This window comes from Lagopus leucura, unplaced genomic scaffold (genome assembly GCF_019238085.1).
Source record: "Lagopus leucura isolate 7727_CA_CO unplaced genomic scaffold, USGS_WTPT01 Super-Scaffold_100016, whole genome shotgun sequence".
Taxonomy (NCBI): Eukaryota; Metazoa; Chordata; class Aves; order Galliformes; family Phasianidae; genus Lagopus; species Lagopus leucura.
In genome coordinates this window covers 14,768,213-14,795,195 of record NW_024962270.1, presented here as the reverse complement: position 1 = coordinate 14,795,195, position 26,983 = coordinate 14,768,213, and the positions used below count along the sequence as shown (strand labels likewise).

Here is a 26,983-nt window from a genome sequence, read left to right as displayed (position 1 = left end):
TTTCCTCAGGATGTTACTGAAGTTCCTCAAAGCGAGGCTTTCACAGACACCCACTCACCTCTTCATGCTCCCAATGCACAAGACCCACCAGTACCAGCTGCAGGAGCAACAAAACAGGTACCCCAAGACAGCCCCCAGCCACTGCTTTCCCCAGCAGGGCAGGAAGGCAGAGAACAGCAGAATTTCCTCAAGCGAAGGAGAAGTTAATCACCATCTGCAAAGCATCACTCCCTGTTACTGGAATCAACCCCTCAGAAGATCATTGAGGAAACTGGTAATTCTGTCCAAGTGTGCACAAGGAATCACAGAATCACAGAATAGTAGGGGTTGGAAGGGACCTCCAGAGATCATCGTGTCCAACCCCCCTGCCAAAGCAGGTTCAGGAACAGTGCGCACAGTCCCAAACTGAACAAGAGGAATCGGAAGCACCCAAAACCTGCTTGTGACACACAGATTGGTGCACCACCATCTATGGCATCTCTGCTTCTGTCCCTCCCCACCTTTGGCACATCCTTCGTCATCGCTCAGATCCTGAAAGACCTTCCACAGCACTAAGCAGAGACTCACAATGGATGTGAATCCTGAAGCTGTTCCCCACGCCTGCGGTCACTACGCCCTGCTCATCCCACCAGAACTTCGGTCGTTTGCATCACAAATCTGAACAGTCTTAAGTGTCTTCCTCCTTTTGCTTTAGTTCCATAGTCAAGAGTAGAGCAAGGGCAGAGGATGCATGCAAAGAGAGTCTTCAACAGTGTTCAGTCCAAAACTCTTTGTGCAGTTTATAATTGCTCTTTAGCTCATTTTGTCTGAGTCAAAACACAGACACAGCTTCCAACCCAGGCTCAGTAGGTAGTATGTTTGTGTTTATATGTGAAATATCCATTTACCTGCCAAGGCAGGAGAGAAGATGGGTGAGCTGATCTGACGAATGAAATGCCCCAGGAACCGTGACCTTACCATAAATCCTAATCCTTTCCACTTCAAGAGCTCCTTGGACAAAACCATCCCTATAACACACACATACTTCTCAAATACACACTCTCCAGGAGGAACCAGGAGAAAACAAACCAATATGAAATAGGAGTTTCTTTAGCTTACTAAGGGAACAAAAGGCACTTCTATATCATGGCAATGAGTGCTCTATGAAACAGAACAAGGGAGATTGATATCCCTGTAGGGGACCATGCTGTACACACCTTGTGTGTGTACATGTATAACACATGCATAGACACGTAACACATGTATAACGCATGTAACACCTCACCCAAAGACTAGAACTTTGATCCTAAATGCAAAGCAATCCATTAACCCATCAGCGTGGCTTGCTGCCAGCACAGTGCACAGCGATCTGCAACAAGGTGCACCTCCAGCAGAGTGCTGTCACTCTCCCCGCAGACTCTGCCATCCCTGCTCATGTTCTAAGGCATTAGGAGTTCTGTGTGACTTGGCGTGAAGTAATCATGAGTTTACAAATTCTTCCAAAAATACAGCAGTTGCCATCACCACCATTAAATGAAGGCGCCTTTCTGGCTCCACCGTTCAGTTTTACAGGTTATTTCCAGTTCTTTGACTTTATGCCTTACCTGCCATGCCCAATTAAAATACGGGGAAGACTACCGAGAGACAAGCAGATCATTTCAGATAAAGTTAAAAGCTCACAACTGTCAGGGCCTGGAGGAAGGGGGTTGGGAGAGGCAAAGAGAGGAGACAATTGTTCTTTTTCCCCTCCCTGCAGCCCCACAGTTTCAAAAGCCTCTCCATTTCAAAGTACGGATGCAATTTTTTAAGTGCTTGTGCTGCTGCTCTGCCTTCTCTGCATGTGACATGCGAAGTTACACTGTTGTAATGCAGCCCAAAGCCTGGATTCTAATGCAGACACTTGTGCTGGGGTCTGGATTTCTGCAGCTGACATGACTCTAGGGAACAGCTTTCATTTCAAATAAAAGCCAGAAGAATGTTTCTTTCCTCCAAAGGATTTTAAGCAAGCATGATCCACCGTAGCACAGCACATGCACATGACTAAGATGTCGCTATGAACTAAGAGTCCTAACAGGTTGATTACAGATAGAAGTGATGTACAGGCACCTGCTGGAGGCTCCCTGTCCTGTTGCCTCACGGATCACAACAAATGCTCATTGGTAATGGAATTAACTTCACCTCAACAGCTCTCTGGGGAGGAAGGGGCTTATGTACACCTGTAAGTACAGCTCCTAAATAAACAAATACCAGAGCATGCTTCTTGCTGCTATTTGGCATCAAAGAAACCCCAGACTAAGCATTTCAGAAAGCACAATTCACATCACTGTCAACACTCTGTCATCCCACCAGAACAGAACTGACCGAGAAGACAGCAGCAATTTGAGATGACTTCAGTGAAAACTTACAGGACTGGTACTAACATCTGGGGACAGCACATCCCTCCTGCTGCCCTGCAAGAAGGGCAGTGTGGGAGCAGGGAGCTCAGCAGGCACAAGCAGGAGCAAAGTACTTGAGGAGGCAGCATTCCCCAGACCCTGGTCCTCGAGGTACAGGCAGGGTTTTCACTTCACACTTACTTCAAACAAGGCCAGAAATCAGGAGATCTGATGGATCCACTTCTACCTGCCTTTCTCAGGGACAAGAGAGGGTGAAGCAATTGTGTAGTATTCAACTGTATTTTACAGCACTTGCTAAAGGCTTCTCAAACAGTGAACAAAGCTTAAAAGCCTCCCAATTCATACACATCTTCCTTGATCCTCACCCTTTGCTCACCCAACCTGATTTGCTGTGTGCATGGAGTTGACATGCTCCATCCATAGCTCAACCGCTTGCTCACTCTGGGCTCCAGCAGAGCGCTGCCTGGCAGGCTGTTCACCTGGACCAGGAGACAAAAAGGGACAAAGGAAAGGTCTGGCTAATGCCAGCAAGCACAAACGGGTTCTGACCCACCAGGTTAATGGATCCAGTAACAGACAGCCATCACGAAAACATTCACCCAAGGGCATCCTTCTCAAAGCCAGCTGTGCTGCTGCAAAAAGGAGGAACTCAGAACTGGCTGCATGCTACAAACATTTCCAGCACCATTTTCCTGGTTTCATGTCTGGGAATTCAACATAACAACTCAACAAATAATTCCCAAACAGTGTTTTTAAAACGTGGGTGACTTCAAGCATGTGGAATCTTCTGAGAACTTAACAACATCCATATGTCAGGTTTTGATATATATAGGTGCTCCATACGGCACGCAGATTATATCATTCTTCACAGCTGCTGATAATTGTATAAGAAAAAAAACCAAGCCCATCTTTCCTACAGCCAAAGTACTATCAGGGCCTTTTACAAGGTGTTCATCAAGATCCCACAGACCGGCATCACCAAAGCACTGAGCTGTGGGAGCTCAGCTCACCTAACAGCTGAGGTGCTTCAGTCACTTGGGAGCATTTCTAAATTCTGTCCATAGTCCTCAGGAGAAAAGTCCAGCCACAGCAAGGGGCACTAATTCTTAGTGTCTCCCTGAGCAGTCATGGGAAGCAATCCAGTAACTCTTTGTTTGCTGCAAAAACAAGCTACCATCAGGCACAACTCCTGTTTTCATTTTCTCCCACCACAGCTGCTGATCAGCATTTCAGTGGTCCCAGTCAGACATTCCCCTGCTCCCCACCTCTTCCCTTCCATCTGACCTCAACAGCCTTGAGAAAACAAAGAGCAAGTTCTTGCTCCTCCTTGCATCCTACCACCCCACGGCCTTCTCAGAACCAGGATAGCTTCTTAGCCTCTCCTGCAGAGCCAGGCACAATTCTCTAGCTCCCAATTCTCCCACATCTCTCCTGACAGATCATCAATGCAGCATCAGAGTCCCTGGCTTGCTTCCTCACTGTTTTAAACTCCCAACTATTTAATCAACAAGAATTGAACATACATAAGGTTTGATGTCTGGAGAGAATTTTATTTTTGTTATACACCAAAACGGCATGCTTCTGGTTCGTCAGGCAGGTTTCATTTACAGAGGCTTACAGCACTTGCATACAGCTCATTTTATTCTCAGCTTGTCTCCAGAGTGGCTGTAGGAGTACATCCATATGGTCAGGGCTTTACAGCTAAACTGGAAGTACCAAAACAGAGATGCATCTTAACTGCAGTGATATGCACTGCTTCGCTTTCTGCACTGGGAAGCGCACAACACCTCGCTCCCAATGCACCAGCAGAGAAACACGTGGGAGCGAGGAGGCCGACGGCAAAGCAGCTCCTCTGCCCCAGGGAGTGCTGCTCCGCCACATCCCCATGGGGCCATGCCTCAGGGGCACATCCACATCACAGCTCCCTCAGCCACCAGTCAGAACAGCTAGAGAAATGCCGGCACCATCCGTCAGCAACATAAGGTGCACGGGAAAACAAAAGCCATGGAGTCCCTGTGAGCTCCTGCTTCTCAGCAAGCGGGCAATTCACTCTGCTGGCCATCCCTCCTAAATGCTGGCTACTGCAGGATGGAGGAGAGCCGGCTCAGTGGCAGGCTCACCTCCACAGCAGCCTGCAGAACTGCCTCAGGGCTCACCCAGGCCAGGACGACAGGGCTCTACAGTGTGCAGTGATGAGAGCTGTACATACACACACATGTAGATGTGCATTAAAAAAAAATAAAAATTGCTCACTGAAGATTAAAAAATAACTGAGGATATCCAAGACTACACACGCGCATCACAAGTCAGTTCATTTCCTCAGAACTCGAAGTTCAAAACCTCCAGGAGCTTGATAAGTAAATGTAATGCCTGCACACAGACGCACTCGTCTCCTTTCAGAGTGCCTGTGATCAGACGACAGGCACTCACACTACTCGACTTTTCATGTACTTGCTCTCCAGAACAGTCCATTAAAAGCAGCCTCTTTTTGATGAGTTTTTGCCTCTTCTAAATGGCCAACCCCACCAGCCTTACTCCTGACAGCTCAACTTCATTAATCTATTTAATTTATTGATCAAGCCTGCAGTAAAGGAGCATTCCCCATTAAGTCGCATTTTATCATCCTGACTTGTATGACTAAAAGCCTTCTTAAAATCTGAAATTTAGTTAGCAGTTGACACACTGCCCATCCAAAAAGCCACATGCAACAAGGGGGAGTTGGAGATTAGAAATTACTTGATTTCAAATAATTACCTGCAGGTTAGGCTAGAAGTTGAACAACAGCCTTGTTTGCTTATTTTACCAGAAAATAAATTGAAATTGCAAAAAAATAATAACAATAATAAATCCTTAGAAGTCAATTCTGAAGATTGACTGGCGTTACCACTGGTCTATACTTTACTGTATTTGTGTCATTTGTAGACAGTTCTATTTCTGCCAACTGTGATAATTGCTTCACCAAGGAAGTGTAGGTTCTTTGGCACTACAGCACCACTTGGATTGCTTACAAAAAAACCTTGCAGTTAAAAATAAAACTAACAAGGAAGCAAACTATAGACTTAAGCACATAAATAGAAGATCAGAATAGCGTTTACGCCCCAAATGAACAAATCACATCCAGATGAAGAACATTCAGATAAGTCATTTCCCCCTGCTGCCTAAACCCTCTTTCCCTTTACAATCAAAAAATCCAGAAACAGTTACAAACTGGCAGGAAATGAGACGCCGAAGCAGCCATCATACTGCACATCCGACATGCTGGCCTTACCAGCTGCAATCCTACAGCTCTCTGTACATCCGCATCTGTGCACAGAAAGTTGCAAATCAGACTTAAGTCTTGAGGCACTGCAGCCACTGGAGGATAAATATAATAAATGCTGTTTCCATGCTAATTACTATTTGCGTTTTTGTTATAAAATTAATTTGATCAGGGAAGCTTGACTGAACAGGTAGAGACAGCTAGAATGGTCTCATTCTAATTAATTTCTAGATATTAAATGGAAATCCTCATTTTATGGAGTGCCAGCCACATCATTTTGGCATTAGCATACTTGATACTTTACACGCATTGCTTCATTCACTTGCTGATGTACTTACAACCTGGTGACAAACAGGATGCAAACATTTTACATAAATGTTTCCTGTACCTGAAACCACAGCAGGCCTGTGAGCAGCTGGGGGAGAGGTGGCATTTTTGAGAGACACTGGTTGGACCTGCGCACTGTCACGATGTTCTCAGTACGGCACGGGCTGGGAGGGACTTTACAGACACCTAGTTCTAACCCCCCCAGTGCCCATGGGAACGGGGAACTTGGCTGGTCTACCCGTGCCAGGCCTCACCACCCTTACAGTAAAGAATTTCTTCCTTCTATCTAATTTAAAGCTGTTCTTGTTTAGTTTAAAGCCACGGCCTCGTCCCACCACCACATTCCCTGATCAGGAGTCCCTCCCCAGCTTTCCCTCAGCCTCCCTTCAGGGGCTGGCCTCCTCCAGCAGCACAAGGAGGCAGGCAGCCGCTCCCAGAGACAGTCTGCAGGCGAACTGAGCAATCTCATCCAGACGGAAAAATCAGATGACAATCTTTTTTTATCCCAGCCTTGAGTCTGTCTGACTCTGGCAGGTAGCAGCCTAGGCTAACGCGTTATTACGCTTAATTCCTCTCACAGAGCAGAACCCAACTATTAAAACTGACCCTCGCTGGAGAAGTTCCACAACAGGAGGGTGCAAAGCTGCTTGGTGTGGACCTCCAGCCCCCATGGTACAGATGTACAGAGTCCTTTAGGTACTGAATCAGCACAAGAACAGCCTGGTGGGAGCTCTGAGGTCCTGAGAGCACAGGAGGGCTGCTGGCCTCAGCCACACAGGGCTTACTGCATCCTGAAGCTGCCACAGTCAGCACCAGTGCCAGAATGGAAGAGGCAGGGGACCACAGCAGATGGGAGGCTAGGCCATCAGCAACCACAGGAAGTTCAACAAGTGCCAGACTGTGTTTCTTTGTTACATCTCTGTACCTGAGCACCCGAGGACAGACTCCCAGAGGACTTTTCTGCACCTCTGGCACTGTCCAGGAGCCTGGAACCCCAAACTGACTCTTTTAATGCAATTATACCTAAAGGCTGAAACAGCATGGCTTAATCTGTGACAAGTACACTAGCAGGAAAACTGGCTGTGAACATACCAGAGTCCATGGGACGCTGCTTTGCAGAAGAATCAAAATTAATTATTGCTCTCCTCCTCCCTCGCTTCCTGCAGCCCTTGCTGAAGCAGCTCCACACAGAAGCAAACCATGTGTCAGTCAGGACATCTCTATTACACACAGCCAACAACAGCCATCAAAATACCACACTGTGCTTGTTATCCCACCAAGTGGAACCCTTGTGCACGGGCAGAGACAGTCCCCAGCCCACACCACCAAGTTCACCCAGCCCCACTCGTCCCCTCAGGCAGAATGGTGCGTTCCCATGCCTGCCTTCAGCCAGTCCTACCCAGCAGCACGAGCCAGGTATCGGATGTGGAGGGGCTATGCCTTTCACTAGAAAAGGATCCCTCTGAGGATCCTTGCCTCAGAGCCAGATAAAGGTCAGCTCTCCTTTGCGAAAGTTTTACAAAGTGGGAAAACAGCATCTCTGTCACTGCACCACATACAAAGCACAAGTCACTAGCTGGCTCAACTCGTACCGCTGTAAACATTAACAATCACCCAGAACACAAAGGCCTCTGTGTCACATGGAGCTCCCAGTGATTTGCAGGACCTGAAGCTGTCCCACAGCCAAGACTCCAGCTTCAAGCGCAGCCTGTCAGCGGTGTGCAGCAGGACCGTGCCCCGTGCCAGCTGAAACATGGCCACGTCTGTACGTGTGGGGAGGCAGGCTGGGCTGATCTTCCTGTTGCAACATTCCCCTTTGGTACACAAAGCTCACTTATCACTTACGTGCAAGAGAACAAAGCAACTCAGACCTAGGACTCAGGGAGACATGCCACTTCCCTGATATTAACAAGTGGGATATTAACAACAGCTACGAACAACTGCAGGCCTTATTTGGCTTCACTGTGCCAAGTCAAGGCTGTGGCCAACATCACGCATCATCACCACCTGCATCCTAGAGAAACACGTGAGATGTTTCCTGTATGAGAACATCTAACCCAAAGAAAAGGACAGAAGTGCCATCTCAACATCGTTATTTCAAAATCTTCTTATTCACTGTCAAAGCTGCACAACATAGGTGTTTTTTGGTTTTCGTTTTTTTAAGCAGTTCCAAGTTTAGATCATCTCCTGCTTTCACAATAAAGTCTGATTTCTGCTCGCAAGCAGCATAAGAAATACTTCCATGCCTCAGCCGTATTTAAAGATACCTGGATCCCCACATAACTTAAGTAAGCACCACAGTAAGTCAGGTTCTGTCAGCTGACACAGCCAGTACTGCAGCTGCTCATACTTAGCCAAGCATAAGTAAGTGTTGTTCAAACGCTGGTTAGCCTGAATTCACAGCACCATCGTGTACACAGAACTATTATTTTTAATTAAGACAAAGCATTCTGAAACAAGAAAAACATTCAATTTTTGCAACTAAGCAATGCAGAAAAGATTGTCTAAATGATTCCAGAACTAAATCTCACAATGGTTATGCTGTTTAAAAGTTGCAGAGCTTGGGAACTAGGCTGCACTGTTTAAGAGGCTCTTCAATAATTCAAGACCATTCAAGATCAAGAGAAAGCAGTGATACAGTGATTTCTCTTCTTGAAATTTAACAGCAACCTCAGTTCTCTCAAAGGCATGCATGTAAGTTCGAAGGGCTACCACAGGATCTGAAACAGTCAGGGTCAACACGTCAAGTCAGTACATACAGCCCACTACTTACATCAGCATGTTGACATCAAAATATCACTTATTTTAACACTCAATGTGGTGCAGCCTTAACAACATGGCCAAATAAGCTCTTCTTTCACAAACTCAAGGCAACACATCATTCAGAAATAGTTGATATGACCAACTCGATCTGTAATGAAGCCTTTAATGCTACTAGGAGAAGAATGGGTAATAGTACCTATGGACTGCAGAAAACAGAAGTAACTCCCAGTTAATTGCTACTAAAGCACAGCTCCAATTTGAGATTAAGCTGATTGTGTAATTTGCAGGGCAGTGTCCCTCCTAAGCAATCCATCTGACCATTAAAAATTCACTTAGAAGTAGCAAGAAATGTTTGAGGATTACATAGAAATCAGCTGCACCACTAACTGTGTAAATGAATAAATAATTTTTTAGAGAAAAAAAAGTCATGTACTTCATGGAAAGATGGAGAGCAAAAGTATTGCTCTTACAACACTAGGCTAAAGTACAAAGCACAGACAGTTAGAGATTTAAATGAGCACTGTGACACTTGCACACAAGTGCTGGACCACAAAACAGGAGGAGCAGTGCAACCCTTCCTCATCTTTGCCACTCATCGCAACATGTGCTCTGACCACTGGCTTTTGGAGAAACCTTTCTCCCATCCACCCTGCACACACTGGATGGTCCCTGTTAAAAAAGGATCGCTCTGAGAACAGCTTCCTACAGCCCAAACATCCCAGCTGTACATTCGTACAACTAAAATTCAATCTTTCCACTGTGTGTAGACACAGACTAGAAAAAGTGCTGTGATGCCTCAAAGCAAGATGCAAAATTACTGACGCAACACCTTGCCCACCCCTCAAGCAGATCCTTACCTAGCTGGATTCTCTTCTGCATCTAGAGCTAACACAGCCAGGTGTCCACCCCACCCTGAGGTTCAAAAAAGTCCACTCCTTTGCAAAGACAAGAGACACAATTCCAGCGACTCCCTCTTTCCAGTCCTTTATCACTGAACTAGGAATATAGGCTATGAGCAATCTGTTAGTTATTTGGTGTCTTCATAATTCTTTTTCATGTAATTTCTGGTAGGTTTGTTGTTGCACTGATCTGTCAGCCTATTGCACACAAAATGCCAAGTCAAGTCTCAGACTCTCAGCCCCTCTCTGTCAAGTAACAAATGGTAGATGCTTAAAAAAGTTTTGTGGCATTCCAGAGAGCTAAAGGAACAACACACAGTCTGAAAAAAAATTTGAAATTCTTTTTTCTTCTCTCATTCCCATTCTCTCTTCTCCCCATCTCCCACCAGCCTATCACAGAATCATAGAATCACAATGTTGAAAAGGACTTACAAGATCAACCAGTACAACTGCCCTCCCATCACCACTGCTACCACAAGCACTAAACCATCTCTCGCAGCTCCTCATCCAGGCGCCTCTTGAACACTGCCAGGGACGGCGACTCCACCACCTCCCTGGGCAGCCATTGCAGTGCCTGACCACTCTATGAGAGAAAAAGCTTTTCTTTATATCTAACCTAAACCTCTCCTGGTACAACTTGTGGCATTTCCTCAGGTCCTGCTTGTTGTACAGGAGAAGAGGTCAAAACCCTCCTCATCACAACCTCCCTTCAGGAAGTTGTAGAGTACAATGAAGTTTCCCCTGAGTCTCCTCTTCTCCAGACTAAGACCCGTAAGACTTGTGGACAGGGTTCAAAAAAAGCATTTTTGATTCTGAGCTTTAGCAAGGGGTTGAGCAACAGGAAAACCCCATTTTCACTTTGCATGGAACGTAGTGTTTTGTCATCTTGCCCAAATTAGTGGCAAAAGAGTAGAAAACACCCCCCACCCCTCCTAAAGCTACTCTGTTGTTGGATTGAAAAAGCCAGGTAATCAAAGCGCCGATAAAACATTAGCTGTGGTTCTTCTCACTACGTAAAACACACTTGTGCTTAAGCACGAGCCAAGAACTGCAGTTTTAGAGAAATTATACCAAATCTGTGTTAACCTTTATTCTTTGCTTTTAATTACTTCTTTGTCAAATTCATCTTTAAAAGGTCTTATTCAATGTATAAGATCTCTGCAATGATGGGGACAGAGAGATATCATAACAAATCCCACTGTGACCACACTTTGTGAACACAAGCAGCTCTGCATATTTGGGTAGATGCTAGAAGACAAGGAAAAAATACAAAACATCTGTCAGATGTTTATCACATCTCTAAGGCACTGAAAAAGTGTTTCAAGTACTGAGTCAACGCAGATTAATTCTGGAATCTGAATGAAAAAAGCAAAACAATAACAGCACAACAAACTCATACATATTAGGAATGAAATCCTCCTTGTCCTTTGTCCTGGCAGCTCCTTTCGCAGCCGCCGTGCACATCACTGGTGCACTCACACTGCACAAAGGCAGACAGTTTCCTGCATAGGGTGTCAGCACAGTGCATTCCCCAAGTCCAGCAGCCTTAGCAGCTCAGCCTGCTGAAGCAACAGGCATCCTCCTGCTCACAAGGAGCTTCAAATGCAGCCTTGCACTTTTACCTTTTAGACCTTGCCCAAACAAATAAACAGTTGCTACCTGGCATCCCCATAGTGTCTGTCCCTGCCAAAGAAGGAGGACCCTGAGAGGAGCTTGTCCTGGCTCCAAGGAGTTTGCACACCTCCTTTTAGCAGGAAAACTCCAGGCAGCCATGGGCAGGTAACTGTCATACAGGCACATTTCAGCACAGAGCCCTCTCCTGAGATGGCTCAGAACTGCTTCCAAAGAAGGCAGCGAAACAAGAGAAGCAAGGCTAAAATTGCCACAATGAGAGCAATGTTTTGTTTTGGCTTTTTTTGCATCATCACCTTCCATGGGACAAGGGCCCTGGGCTGGGCATGCTTGGCAGCCGCTTACCAAGATGGGAAAGCAACAGGAAAGCAAGTACCTAGGTGCCACTGTGCCGCTCTCTGAAGGAAGCTGCTTTCTGCAAGGAAACAACTTGCTACTCTGTTGCTCATCCCCCGTGAGGTCCACACCGTTACCCACAAGTTGGGATTCAGGTCCCTCACACATCCAGCCTGGAAAGAAAGCCGTAATTAAGAAGCGAGATGACAGAACACGTGGCGAAAGCAAAGAAAACGGCTGGTGAAATTCAAGAGAGGAGGGAAATGAGACCGAGGGAAGGGGAAAAAAAAGAAAAAGGTTATTGCTGGAAATTTTACTGCAAACGCAGAGGTCAAAAATATTTTCTTCACTATTTCAAAAAATACCAGACTGTTGAACTTGAACCTTCAGTTGAATAAAACATAAGTGGTTAACAGCAGATGAATCAGCCAGAGAGGGAAGCATCTCCTCGGCGTTCCTACGAACAACAGAGCTGTGAACCTGCTCCTCAGCTCAGCGCACCAAGCACACGCACTCAGCAGAGAAAGCAAACCCCGAACCTTCTGAAACTCACAGTTTCTGAACAGAAATTGTTTTTAGTAGTTAAGTAGAGGGAAAAAAAAAGAAGAAAAAAAAAGAGAGAGAGAGAGAGAAAGAGAGAGACAAAAAGCTGGAGGGAGCCAAATTAACCTTTTTCTATCAATAAGTCATTTGTAGGGGGAGGCACATTTTTAAGTTGTGAAATTTCTGACGTATGCAAGTCACCAAGGCTGGAATCAACAAAAACTGAAAATGAAGCGCTTGTGCTGGCTGATTTCAAAAGCAAAACAATGCATTTACTCAGAAAGAAATCTGCCTACAGTGACCGGAAGATGGAAAAGTCTGAAATTTTAGGCCCACCTGAACATTTAAGACGAATCACGCGGTTAAAATGAGCTCTGGTTTAGCTGTGCAGAATGAAGAAACCCAGTCTCGCTCATCCACCGATAAACTCTAAGGCACACATTGCTGGGTTGCAGCGTGCACACAGGCAGCAAGGCCCTCCTCCTCTTGGCTCAGACAGGCCGAATGGATGAAAAAAGCAACTTCACAGGAAAAATAAATTAACTCCACAAAAAAAGCCAGATATGAGCATGTAAAGCCTGCATCTTCCGTACAAGATACTTCCTCAGTCATTAAGAAGAGCTACCTTTAATAGCCAGACTTCAAACTCATCATAACATTCTCGATGCTGCAAGCAATCAGTTTTCTCAGCCAAGTTCTCTGTCACCAAGGCATAAATTGGGTTCTCTGGTCACCCAGCGGCGAAGCAAAGGCTGCAGTTTCAATGGAGCAAAATGCCCAGCTGATCTGCAGGGAATGCCCGCTGCTGAGGGCCGCAGTCCCATGGCTCAGGCGTTCAGACCACCGTGCTTCACATTTGAGCTGAGCTTGCTTTTCCTTTTACATAATTTGGTTGTCGATTATTACACTCAAATTTTCTTAATCTCTATTTAAGGAGTAAAACAAAAAGCAATCCAGATTAGAAAAAGTCAGTCGTCAAAACCTGCAGATAATACAAGATTTTATAGGGAAGAGGAGAAGAGCAAGAGGAAGCTGGAATATAAAAAACGTCAAGAAGAGAGCTCGTACAATTTCAACAGCATCCAGCTGCAATTCAATCCCTGCTTCAGCTGCTATCTCTAAATCGATCCAGATCTGCCCAGAAATGTCTTATTAGCTATATGGGCCCACAGTTATATATAGGAAGAACAGGAAATAGCAGTTTCTATTTCTTTACCATTACCACGGTTCAACTTTTAAACTTATTTACCTTGCAAGTGCTTAGGGATTGCAGTATTAATTATTTTTAAAGGACATTCAATGCAGTGGTGGCCCAGAATTGATGAGTATATAAAAAAATAATAAGGAAAATTAATTGGGGATCTTGGGACCTTATTAAACTCTATTCTTGATTGAAAGTTTCTTGACTTTCTATTGCTAAACTTCTTTGGATAAGCTAACTACACCTTTACTTTAAGAATACCATTTGGTGGAGCTTAAAGATGTGTAAGGACACGTCTGCAAGAAAGAAGAGCCGGACAGGACTTTCCTTCCAGAGCCCCATGCAGGGAATGGGCGCTTGGGGCTGCACACACAGACAACTTCTTCACATTACCAATCTCATAGGTCTGAACAAGCTTCTTAAAAGCCTCAGCCAACACTACAAGCTTCAAACGGAAAATTCAACAGGCAAAAGAAATGGGTAAATCTTCAATAGCATTGTGAAAAGCAGTTTTGACTGCCGATGTTAGCAAGAGCTCCTGTTTCATCTCACTGACAGCCAGCTTCAGCACTCCTTCAGCCACAGAGCACCAAGAGCCTTATCCGTTTCTCATCATTACAGCTCCCAGCTGCATGTAATTCATCCAACTTACCTTTATCAGTTGTTTCTTCTTTCATTGGCATCACACAACCAACTTCAGAAGTTTACACAGCATAGAGAAACATTCATCAAAACTACACTCTGCTGTCACTCATTCCACACTCCGCTTTGTTTCCAAGGCCTCTGTCTTTGACCAGACCAAACCACGTCATTCCCTGGCAGTATGTTTGCTGACCTTTTCCATAGTGACGAAAATCTCCTTTAGCATCTCCAGAGATCATCCTTTCATAAAACTCCAGGTTTCCCACCCACAATCAGAAAGGGAGGCAGGAACTGCTGCCTGATGCTGGGCCTATGAGAGGCACAGGGATCCTTCTTTTCATTTTCACTGTATTCATAACAGAAGCAAGGAGGAATAAAGCACTTATAAAGTACTCTGAAAAGAGCACATACATCTCACAAGCAAAATCCTTCTGCTGTGAACTAATGCTGGAGGGTAACAGGGGGAGTTGAATAACTTACCCTGAGCTGGGTAAAAAAAAAAAAAAAATAGAAATAACAAAAGGATTTTTTCTAGTGAAAGTTTTGTCTGAATTCTCCCTCCAGCTAAAAATTTAAAATCTGGTTCATTTTTTCACTCAACCCAACAATTTATTTTCTTTCTTAATAGACTGACGGGCAGCAGCAAACAGAGCAAACCCAGTCCCACTGGGCAGACTTGGTTGCTTACTGCTTGTTTAGGTTTCGCTGTTTTTCTCGCTGCACAAAGAGGCACAGGACCAGGCTGGGCTGAAGGACAATCCCACACCTTTAGGCCACATTCTAAACATGAACTGTGAAGCAGACAGCAGCTGGGAGCTGCTGCCCACCAGGGACTCAGCTGACACAGAAATAAAGCTGCCTTCCCCGAGGACACAGAATGATGCTGCTGACAAGTTTTACCCTTCTCCTGCCTGCTGGCCACCAGGGAGCAAAGGCCACCCAGAGCTGCTCTTCTGCAAAACGTTCTTGAATGTTTGAACAGGAAAACAAAGCCCTCTTATAGATGGGAATAAAGTAAGCTCATCGAAAAAACACTTCCATTTTGATCAAAAATTAAGTTCTAGCTTTGCCGAGCTTCTATGTGGGAAACAGACCAACAACCCACAAACTTCCACAGAGCGCTGAGTTCAGCAGGACCAAACAGCTTTAATAAGCAGACCTGGCAGATGACTGGAACAAAACCATCCTCCTCCAGGCTCCTTCCACCAAGACAAGCCCTGTATTTTAACTTCAGACAGAGATCTGTTCCAAACTGTGCAAACTGTCCTCTAAAATCTCTAAAACCTCTGAGAAGGGCAGATGGAGATAAGCAGAGATCCAATGGAGCCAGTTTGAGCTCATTTGTAGCCTCCACACAGGGGATGCTTGGGCAGCAACAGCTCAAACTGCAGACTTGCTGCAAAGGAGCTTCACCTGAGACCGAGGAACTGATACAAGACAGAATTATGGCCAAAGCTCATGCTGCAGCCAAGCAAAGGTAGCACTCCTTCTGACACAAGACTCCACCACGGTGCGCTCTGGTTTCAGCTTTCACATGGAAGAGATCACACCCACCACAACTTTACCCACCCTGAGTAAGCAGGAAACTGGTTTGGCCATGATGTTCAAGCAGTAGGATGCAGTTCCATTCTCCGTGTCAGCTTCCCCAGACCCAATACGGTAGCAGCATATTAAATAAAAGCAACCCAACCCAGGAAAAGAATCTCTGGAGAACATGGTCACCAAAACGGTATGGGAAGAAATCAGTGCAGACGTGGATGCATATTATGAATGGCAACAGCAGAGTCTCAGAATGACCGAGGCACCACTGGCCAAAATGCAGCGGGGCCCCTGGAGTGCTAAGAATGTGACAGCTGTAAGTAAAACGAGAGCAAGCAGAGGAGTTCATCTTGCTTCAACTACAGATCCTCATTTTAACTTGAGGAAATTCAATTAGTTTCTACCCAGAAGCAGTTTAGCTGCCATTGTTGGCAATCAATGGTCCCTAAATGCTGAGAATCTGGCAAGTGTTCAATGTGCTGGCAGAGAGGCTTTCCTAATTAAAGATGTCACTTTTCCAGCTAATTTAAGTCTGCCATCTCTTTAAAGCACCAATTGCCACAACAAAATATGAATAGGAAATTGACTTTCTGTGCATCTGTTTTTGCAAAATACTTCCTCCGAGTCATATGTTGCAGCTTAAATGACTGAGGTCACTTGCTGGGAGGCAACAGCAGAGCTTTGCTCTACCTCTCCAGTATCTACAAAATAAAGAAAAGTAAGCAGTGGCTCAGTAGTCTCCGGGTATGAGAGAACACCTATTTCTTGGTGTTCTCATCTTCAGCCAGTTGTACTGCATTGTCTGAAACTGATTTTGTTAGGATAAAAGAACAACAAAATCCCCACTGAATCAGTCAGCTTATCTAAACAGATCGCACTGCGCTCCGTACTTATCCCTTATCCTCACAACGACCCTGGGGACAGGGAAGCATGCTATTCCTGCTGCAAGGAAACGCGCAGGGATAGGGCTGAGACACCGAGATTTGTAGATTTCAAACTTCCAGTAAAGTGAAATTTCTGACTCATGCTGTTTGGCTCCTTTCTGTAACAGCTAAGCTACATGTCATTTTTAAGAACTCAATCTACCCCAAGTCCTCAGCCAATCATATGTTAAGACTCTTCATGCTTTTGGGGAACAAATGGAAAGCAACATCTACGCTTCTGTGAACAGAACTCTTACATTCAGTAATAAAGCAATGTTGCACTTTCAGCGCAGCATGTAATGCAATCCCAGCTACACTCACTTCAATGACTTCCATGGCCCCACACTCCACGGCACCTTTATCATCCAGTCCGGGACAGCTGAGGGATGGAGCACAACGTGTCCCTGCAGAGCTGCTTTCATCTGAACAGCTTTGGCTTGCCTCACTCCTCACAATCTCTTATTTCATGGCCCATTTGTGAAACTGCATGGAGCAAACCATACTGCGTGCACTGCTGATTCAGACAGAGCGATGGAACCCGTATCTACAGCAGTTCCCTTAATTCCCCAAGTCTGACCAACAAAGCAGTTGCAAGCAGGACTTGACATCTTCCTCCTCTTCCAAAGAATGAAAAAGTCACTGAATTTTCGTTTTGCAGAACATCCAATACAACTAGAGAAGAACTACCCACTACCTAATATCCAGAACAATAAAACCCTGATTTTTAACTGGGACTGTAGATCTTATTAGCACACACTGCAGTTAAATTCAGCATGGCCACAAAACACTCACCAGTCAGTGCAGGTACTCACATGGGTATTACTGACATGATGCTGTGCTTAGAAGCCTGGAAAGACTGTCTGGTTAAACAGAGTTCGTTAAACAGAAACAAGTCCTACATTATTTATAATTTATTAAAACTCACTTTAAATAATTCCTCTCCCACACCATCATTTGATCAGCTCTGTTTACAGTCTACAACTGCAGAGCAGAGGCGTGTAGCAATAATTAGGCCGTGGTGCTCTCCCACCCCCAGGTGTGTCAGAACAGACCCACACTTCCTTCCTGAAATGGAAACCTCCCATCATTTGGTAGGAAGGAGGGAACATTTTATACTTAGATGCTTTCTCAATGCCAGTGCAAGTTCAGCTATTTGCACTGCAGCAGGTCTGGGTCTCCTGCTCAGGAAGGGCTTCTGGCAGGGTGACAAGTTGCTCAGGAACTGAAAGGAGGGACTCCACACCAGGCTGAGGAGAGAGGATGGATACATCCTTTCCTCTCATCCAGTTCCTTAAAAGGGAATTTGCTGGGACTCTAACTCCTAACTTCAAAATGTATTGGCTAAATTCAGTAATACCAGGAGAGGGTGTAACTGCAATGCCAGCCCCAAATTATTTGCAAATTGTTCTTCTAGGCTGTGACAAGGGCAAGTTTTTCCGAACTCAGTTTGGCAATGTCATCCTTGTGCCCGACTCCAGCCCTGGGGCTGGATGTGACCTCCATAGCCTGCAACCAAGGTCAATGAGGCTTTCTTTTTTTAAAATTAAGTCACAGAGCACTGGAATGAACGCTATGCAGAACTAATTTGTAAGCCCAGCCGCAGTGTCGTTATGTCTGCATATTTGTCGGCGTCCTCCAACCCTGTACTCCATCATCGCTGGAGTCAATACTTGGCCTGTCTGCCCCGACCCTGCTCCTTCCAGAGGAACGTTGCCTTTGCCATCCCTCCCTCCACTCACCCAACCTCTCTCCAGATACCGTGCAAATGCTCACACCAGACACCTCCAGCTCTTGTCCCCCAGCACTTGTGGCCATCCCCAGCCAGCCACCACCCTTCCACGAGGCCAAGGCAGAGGTACACAGATGCTGTCAGGGCACCCCGTTGCCAGGCAGGAGCCTGCGGTGCAGGGAAGACAAAATGGGGTGGCCCATGGCTCCCGCAGACCCTGCCTCATCCAGCACTGCATACAACAGCAGGGCCAGCTGCTTGCACACATCGGGACACGACAGTGCCATCTGTGGGCATCCACCCAGCAAGCGGCACCCAGCAGCTTCCTGCAGGACAGCCATGTGCAGAGCCTTTCCCTGGGGTCGCACCTGGGAGAGCAGAGCGCAAGGAACCGCAGCTCCAGAGCAGCCCTTGTGATCAGTCAGTCCAGTAACAGAAACACTGTGTGAAAACATTCACGGCCAAGGAAACTTAAAAATGAGTATGATTCTATATATGTATGCACATATGCGCACCTACACTCCACTATGCAAAATAACATGTTTAACTCAGTATTTTTTATATTTCTTTTTAACTCGGGGATAAACTGCACTTATTTTAAGTTCATTTCTGTCCATAACAACTACGCATCAAGGATCCCACAGGAAAACTGGGGTCTGCACCCACCTCCTTGCTAATGGGAAATCACCTGCACAGAAACATCTGGCAAAGGACGGGAAAGAAGTTATCCTGTGAGGTGACTGCCACACGGCGCTTGGCCTTCCAGGAATGTGCCATAACTCTTCTCCACCAGACAGGCTCTGTTCAGGTTAGCATTTGAGGCAACAATAAGCCCAAACTGTGGCAAGGTATCTCATGCCACTGCTGCGTCTTGTTCCCTTTGCTGTCTTCTCTGTGTTGCCCCAAGCCCTCACACTGCTCCTTTAGTTCCCAGGGGGTGGGAAGAGGCTGAACTGTACCTTTTCTATGCTGCACAAATGACAGACCAAAGCTTTGTGCCTTGGCAGCAACACTTGGTGAAGGAGCAAGAACCAAGGCAGTTTCTGGAAAGATTAAGGGAATCTCCACCCTTCTGTGCGTGGCAGGGACTCCACAAAAAACAACGAGCACGAAGAGCAGCAGGACCAGCCTCCCTGCTGCACACAGCCTGGCAGCACCGGAGCAACCCCCAGGAACAGCACTGCCAAACCCCCGGATCTGGGCTGTGTGCGCAGGGAGCATGCTGGCACACAGCCCCAGGAAGTGGTGGCAGGGATCTGGTTATTTCTGTTTAAACTATACCCAATTTAATACTGTGATGTGAAAGAAAAGGGGGGGGGGGGAGGGAAGGGTGGAAGAAAAAAGAAAAAGAAAAAAAAATGAAACACAGAAACCCCAGTGCGGCTGCAGAGGGTGGCTTGTTCTCCAACCATCTGTGCATCTGGCAGGAGCCATCCTGCTCCTACACACCCTTCTGCTCCCTGAAGTGTTACACAACTGTACAGCAAAAGAAAATCAACAGAATGAGCGAGTGGCCAAGCACAGAGCCTCCAGCAGGCTCACACGGCCCTGCAGAACCTCCAGCCTCCCTTTCACCAACCAAGCCACGTTTCGCCCTCCAGAGCTCCCCAGCGCTGGCTCTCAGGCAGCAGCACCACGCCACAGGCCCACAGAGCAGCAGGACACACTGCTCCACTCCCCTCCAGCTGCAGGGCTGTCTGGCGCTGATGCCAAGCTGTAGCCAGCTCCTGATTTGCTGCGTGACCCCCTGCAAACCACTTTGCTTTGCCACAGCTCTGCTGCTCCCTCATCCTTTAATCTTCTGGATTAACACTGCAAACTCTAGAAAACTGTGGTTCATCTCACCCTTGGCTACCAATCCAATAAATCATTACTAATTGCTTAGGAGAGCAGTGAAGAACACCATGAAATCAAGGGCTATTGTTGCTCCCAGCTCCCTCTCCTTTTTCCACCCCGTTCCCTGCAGTTGCAGAGCATCCTGCCCAGCACTGCCATCAGTGACATAAATCCAGCCGCTCTCCATTCCTCTCCATTCTCATGGGTGGGCTGCTCTCCATCTCTGCATTTTGTTTCATGAGGGTTTTTGTTGATGTTGTTGCACAAAGCCCATTGTAAGCCCAAGTCTGGATCCATAATTTTCATACGCTCCACAGGATCCAGGATCTAAAATTACCTTGGCTGCCACAAAAATAGGAGCTTACAATTCCCTTTTGCCTTGCAATTAGGTCTCTAAATCACTTAATTGTGGGAGCCAGATTTTCTAGCGGAGCTCATTCATAAGCAGAGTGAGCCAGCTGCAAAATATTTATCATGGTCCAAATTCCCTCAGATTTTCAGCATTTGGATCGCAGGATTTTGTTCTGATCCAGGTCTAGGACTAATGACTGAAAAAATCATAGGAGACCAGATAAATCAGAAACCATTTCCATCAGAGAGCACAGTTTCTCCCTCAGCAGAAGGAAGTGCCGTACTCTGCCAGTTCTTGCACTAAAATTTAGCCCTTTAAACTTCCTCATTGCTCTGCAAATTGTCAGACTTGAAATTGAAAGATGCGGAAGAATTATTCAAACGAAGAATAGCTGGGTTTGGGTTTGTTTTTTGCTAACCAGCTCGTTGAAAAACTCATTAGCGTAAAATTTATCAGCCCGGTCATTTAAGCATCTTCTTCAAAAGTTGGCTGTTCGGAGTACCTTTTGCCAAAACCTTCCCTAACGTGGCAGTTTTATCAGTTCTATCAAAAGTGCATGCATGCAGCTGCAGACTGAGAAGCCTCCAACTCCATAAAACAAGCAATATCTGATGAAAATGTCTCCCCCCTGCCCCACACTGTCACCACTGATGAAATTCACCACCCAACCCTCACTGCACTGTTTGGTCTCCATCAGTGTTCAGCAAGCATCAGTGAATGCCAACAGGTGCATTTTTTCCACACTGGGAAATTCAGTGACACCCCTTTGCTCCATACGCACTCCCATGTCAGACATCTTTCTGTCACAAATCATCCGACCATAAGATTGCTCAGGTTGGAAAGGATCTTTAAGATCATCAAGTCCAACCACAACCTGACCATACGAACTCCAACAGCCCTCTGCTAAATCACGTCCCTGAGCACCACATCCAAACAGTTTTTAAACACATCCAGGGATGGTGACTCAACCACCTCCCTGGGCAGCCCACTGCAGTGCTTAACAACCCTTTCTGTAAAGAACTTTGTCCCGATATCCAACCTAAACTTACACTGGTGCAACTTGAGGCCATTTCCCCTCATCCTGTCACCTGTCACCAATGAGAAGTGTCAGTGTCCCACTGCTGCCATCTGTCACACGGCCACACAACGTAACAGGACATCGGTGGGAAGGTGCCACCACTACTGCCACACCACCAACAGTCGCCTCTGATCTCGTGGGCCAAGAAAACAAAATGGGATGCACTACTTTCAGAGCAACACTCATATACCATGATCAATGCTCTCTGAATAAACGCTCACATTTGTTATGCTTTCTTAACTAACTGTTTCCTAAAAAATCACAATCTTCTAATAAAAACAAGCTTATCTTTGAACCTAATTAGGAGTTCTAAAAACTAGTGACAACACGTGCTTGAAATCCGTGATGGAGCTGTGCAAAGGTGAGAGGGCAAAGTATCACACAGCGGCTGGGTGATTTGTGAGAGCGTGCTCCTCAGGAAATCAATAGGATTTAAGTGCTCAGGAACCTAACTCCCTTTTGAAAATGAGATTCACATAATTATTTTCTCTAATTATTGGGAAACCACAAAGAACACTGCAATCATCCAAACAAATCCCTCTTGCATTTCTGGCAAAGCTTTTTTTCCTCTCTCCACATGCAGAAAATAGAAGTTAATAACCTGAAATACATCCTAGATTTCGATGAGTCCAAATCCTAAAGGGAATTTTGGGGCAGGTGCAGAAATCAAACACCACAGGGTTGAGAAAGAGAACAATTCTTTACCTGCAGATGGTGAGTAGCCAGCATGCCTCGTGGCTGAGGATTTCTAGGATCAACTCCCAGCCATCAGCTGTACAACTCTTCCTTTGTCATCGTGCATCAGAGGTTTGACATCTTTTAAACACCATTTCTTTATATTTATGACTGAATTACAGTTCAGTAAGGTGGCCCCACTGAATCGCTGCACCTCCTTGGGATAAAATTCAACAGGCACCTTCATCCCCAAAAGCCCTTCAGGCAGCAATGAAAAATGAAGGAGGCTGAAGAGTGCTCATCGTGATGGCATGAGCTACCTCCCTGAATGGCCCTTGGTGCAAAGCAGGGCACTTACAAGAGTCGTGCAGAAGAGGAGGGAGACATTTCAATTCACTTATTATACGCCATAATGACTTGTCTTTGTCACAGCAATCATCCAAACTTCCAGGCACCAATACCCATGGCAATGTAAAAGAGTAACTTCAGGAGACAAGGGAAACCTTGATTCACAAAACAGCATTTGGAAGCTTCCAAAGACTGATTGTCTGCTTTAAATTAAAAACTCTTTTTCAACTGCACAGCAGATCAGCTTCTGGCTACAGAACACAGCATTCCAAAAATGCTGGTTACTGTAGCAATGCTTCAAGAAATGAACTTGCTGGCTGGTGTTAGAAATCATAGGAGTGTTATTTACCTCTACTGAATACTGATCTGTATGCTCAGAAAATAAAGTGCAGCTTAATTAAGCGATTTCATCTAAGAAACTCTGATTTGATAATAAGTAGTTTAAATATCAGCTAGTATTTTCTTTTTCAAGCTACTTCAATTACTGTTAACAATAGAATGGGTGTTATTGCAATAGCAATTTCTCATGCCAGTGGAAAGGACTTTTAATATAAATTCATAATGATACCATTGTGAGAACCAGATTCCAATCTGCAAAGCATGCTGTGCATCTGAAATTGGTGGTCATGAATCAGAATCTGGCTTCTTCCTGGGAACACTGCGCCTGTTTCTGACATCTCTTCAAGAACCACCAGCAGTGCTAACTGCATGCTATCAGAACCAGCAGCACACACCTGTGAGGGCTGGAGTCTGAATGTTTTCAATTGCTCCATTCATTATCAGCTGATCTTACTCACTCGCGCTCTCTTAGATCCAAGTCCATCTCTCTGACAGTGGAAATCACACTTTCTCCTGAGAGTTACATTAAAGACAAATGTAGAGCTACAGGCAGTAACGGTGTGCATCACAACAGCAAGTCCTGCAAAACCTGGCCCTAACAGGGCTTCTCCCAGTGCCTCTCTGCACACTCTCAGTTCCTGCCATGCGATGGGCTGCTGGAGCAAGCCGGGCCAGGACTGCTGCTTCACTCAGAACTGCCACTGTGATGCTTCTGACCCCTGCTTTGAGGGCTTCCCGGGTAAATTCATCAGGAAAGAAGCATTCAGCCAAAGGTAGACAGAGGCATGTCCTATATCCATACTACAGCTGATGGGGAAAAAAACAGATAGTTGCTTAAAATGCAGGACAACTGGAGATTTGTATTCGCAGTCCCACCACTGGTGACGGTGATTAAGAGAGGATCTCAGGCCCACAACGTTCTGTTTGGCTCAGATAAAGCTTCACAAATAGCCCAGAACCCAGAACAAGTCTAAGCACAGCCCTGGCCACGGGTTCCTGCAGGATTTCTAGACCACCCTGGGCTTTGTGGCTTCACAGAAAGGTATCTTCACATGGGCATCGAGAGTACACTGTGCAGTGCTGGACACGCTGCACAGAGAAATTTGCAGTTGCCTTCTGCATGTGATACTAAGCAGTCCTGCAGAGCTATTTTCAAACTGTGAAGCTGCAAGGCAGAGCCCTCCTGGTTAACGACCCTGTGAGCTGAGGGAAAAAATCTCACCTGTCTCATCCTCCAGTACAGAAGCAGCAAATGCTGTCTGAGCTTTATTTGCAGAAATGGGACAATCATGGCAGTTTTCCTAGGTTTAGAACAAATTTTCCATCTAAAAATAGCATAGCAAATCATCACTGTAGTGATTCTGTTTTCTCAGATACACAGAATTCCAGAGACTAAGAGCACCTCTGTCCAGAGAGCTGCACCTGCTGGTCCCAGGTTGCAGCTCATTGTCTGCAAACAAAAATGATTCTGTGCATTGTGTTTGTACACGGTGTGTGTGTGTGTGTGTGTACATTTCCATGCTGATGCATCTGTATAATCCACACTTCCTATATGAATTAAGCCAAACAGTGATCACAACATGTTATTTAAATATTGCCAGGGATCAGGAGTTTCAGAAAGACTCCAAACCCCATAAAGTGATGCTAAGCAGGATTACTTGCTGGCAGTGTGTGGATACAAGTGTAAGCTGATTATACATTTTCATGACCTACATATGCACATAAGGAAGAGCCACTGTCCTCCCCCTCTTCAAACAGAATCAAATCAAATTGTATACTTGCCAGTGATGGATTTCAATTCACTTTCCCCCTTCCTTTCTCTTTAACAAACAGAAAGGAACGAGAGATGAGAGATAGACTTCAGCAGCTGAAACAAGGTGGAACTGCTGAGCTGCACAAATAACCACAGTGTTGTGTCAATGGCATTCAAAGCACTAACAGCGGGGATCAACTGAAAAAAGGTAGGGAGAAGTGTGAATCTGGAGGCTGATGCAAGGTCAGAGCAGCTGGTGGGAGAAAACTGAGCAATAGACGGGGGGAGAAAAAAGAAAAAACCCACCAGGGACCATTCACATTCACTGCATAACATCCTTGCAGTAGTTGGTACACTTCTACCTACTTAATGGTAATATATATTATACTGCATACAACTAAAGGAGGAAAGAAACAGCTAATTATAAGAAGGTGCTACATACACAGAGCAACGCCATTGCTTACAGGTCAAGGGCAAGTATCCTGTGTTATCCTGCTCAAAAGAGGCTAAATAATGCAGTAACTCTGTTTGCAAAATCATACAAGCAAAACAAATGTCATTTTTCATGCACAGAGCAGTTACATTTCTTCACGCATATGATCTTCAATTATTAAAGGCACTGTGATGTCAAGAATAAATCTGCAAACACAATAAGGCGCTGAGGACAGCTTCCATGTTCAGACTTGCAATTCGATTTACATGAGGACTGCAATAAGCAAACACAGTCCAAGAGCAGAAAGAACATTAAGCGGCCTGTGATACGTACCTGAGGTGATACAAAGGCCTTTAATTAACGCTGCTGCTGGCTTTTATTCAGTTACAGGCATGCCTGAGAGCACAGGGAGCCCCTGACTCTTCACAGCGGTACATTTTTAGTGTGAAAAACTGAGTGGGTGTTGGACTGTTTGCAGCAGAACACTGGCTCCTGCTAAAAGGGGCTCTAACACTGCCATCAGGGGATAAAACACACTGGTTGTAGCATGCTTTCCTCTGCCCAGATTAAGAGCTGTTCAATAGGAACATAATAGAATCTGTAAATCTACTTTGACGCAAGAGCAGCGTATCTGACACTGAAGATACAGAGCTGTCAGAGTGGAGATAACCCGTACATCGAACACTAAGCATCTGGGTATGGACAGCACAGCATCTGGCAGCATTAAAGTTAAAAAATAAAAAAATTTAAACCCAAGTAAAATAACTACAGGCCACACTGCAGGCTACCCCAAACTTTCCTTTAAAATAGGCACAGGAATGTTATTTCCTGTGCTCCTTCTTAAACAGCAAGATCTGAGGAAATCACGTCGTGCCGTGCTGCCACCATAAATGAACATCCCGCATGTTTCAGGGCCAGATCCTGCAATCCTGAATGCAGAAAAGGTGCCAGTTACTGGTTAGACACATTTTACATTGGCAAGAAGTGAGCCCCACAGGGACGGGAATTTCAGTAGTGCAGGTGGATACAAAACCCTCCTCTTGTCCATTTCAGGGCAGTACTGATGATTTCTAAGCGCAGGAAAGTCAGACAGAGTTGAGGAGATCAACTGCAGCATGGAAGCAGAGAATCAGACCCAGTCCTGCAGCTCTTCCAAATCTGGGCAAATAATACAGAACAGGAACACTCAGTGGCTGAGAAAATTAACTAAAGAGAAGAAACCAACCAGAAAACGCCATGTGCCAACAGAGGAAGAGGCTAAAATTTAAGAGCAGCCGCAGTCCAGACGCCAGCACAAAAAAGCCTACAGCCAGGTTTCATCATTAAATATGATGGGACTGCATGTAATTACTACCTCCGTTTTTATAGCTCCTTCAGCAGCCCTGTCCTATTCAGCATTAGCTGAAGCTTCATTAAAACAGACACTGGTCTAGCTTTTGCAGTGCCTTGCAGAAGGAAAAGGTGGAAATGTGAGCAGATTAAGATAACGTTTAACCCAATAACCGTAGTATAAAAAGGGTCTGAAGGTTTGATTAAATTAATTAACAACTTTACTTTTTATCTAACAATGAGAAACCCACAAAGATCAAAAGCAAGCTCTACTTAGCTCCTCAATTCCTGCAGCTTGCTCTAAGACAGCAGCTCTTCTCACCTATATTAGACATGAATCACAAATGCTATTCAGCTGCCAACATTCCTCTGAGGAGGAGGAGGATTTCCTCCCCACCTTGCTAGGGAAAGATAGCTCCTGAGAATACACGTACCAGAACAAATCAGTGCAGTACTGACCTGTTTGGATGCCAAATCATCAACACACAAATAGAACGCCTCACAAACACCGGAGAAAAGAAAGAAAAAGCTGGTTTGCAATAAAGGCAAGGATGATCTGCGTCGAAAAAGGTCAAGCTCTTGTCAGAATGAGAAAAATTATGGAATATATGTAAGCGGGAGAATCTTCAAATTAAACTGAGGGACATGTGTTCATTTTAGCTAAGGGCAGGT

General features: G+C 45.4%; 1 protein-coding gene across 6 annotated transcripts in view; it reads right to left on the bottom strand.

Moving 5' to 3' along the window:
- IL1RAPL2 (interleukin 1 receptor accessory protein like 2) overlaps nucleotides 1–26,983 on the bottom strand; it is a 333,005-nt gene that overhangs the window by 250,429 nt on the left and 55,593 nt on the right. Inside the window, exon 1 of one of the 6 annotated variants that reach the window (XM_042876754.1) lies at nucleotides 12,471–12,523. The exons of the other annotated variants lie outside the window; for them this stretch is intronic. The gene's annotated coding sequence lies outside the window, so the exon portion shown is untranslated. Of the gene's footprint in view, nucleotides 1–12,470; nucleotides 12,524–26,983 lie in introns of those variants that run through there. 6 annotated transcript variants of the gene reach the window in all.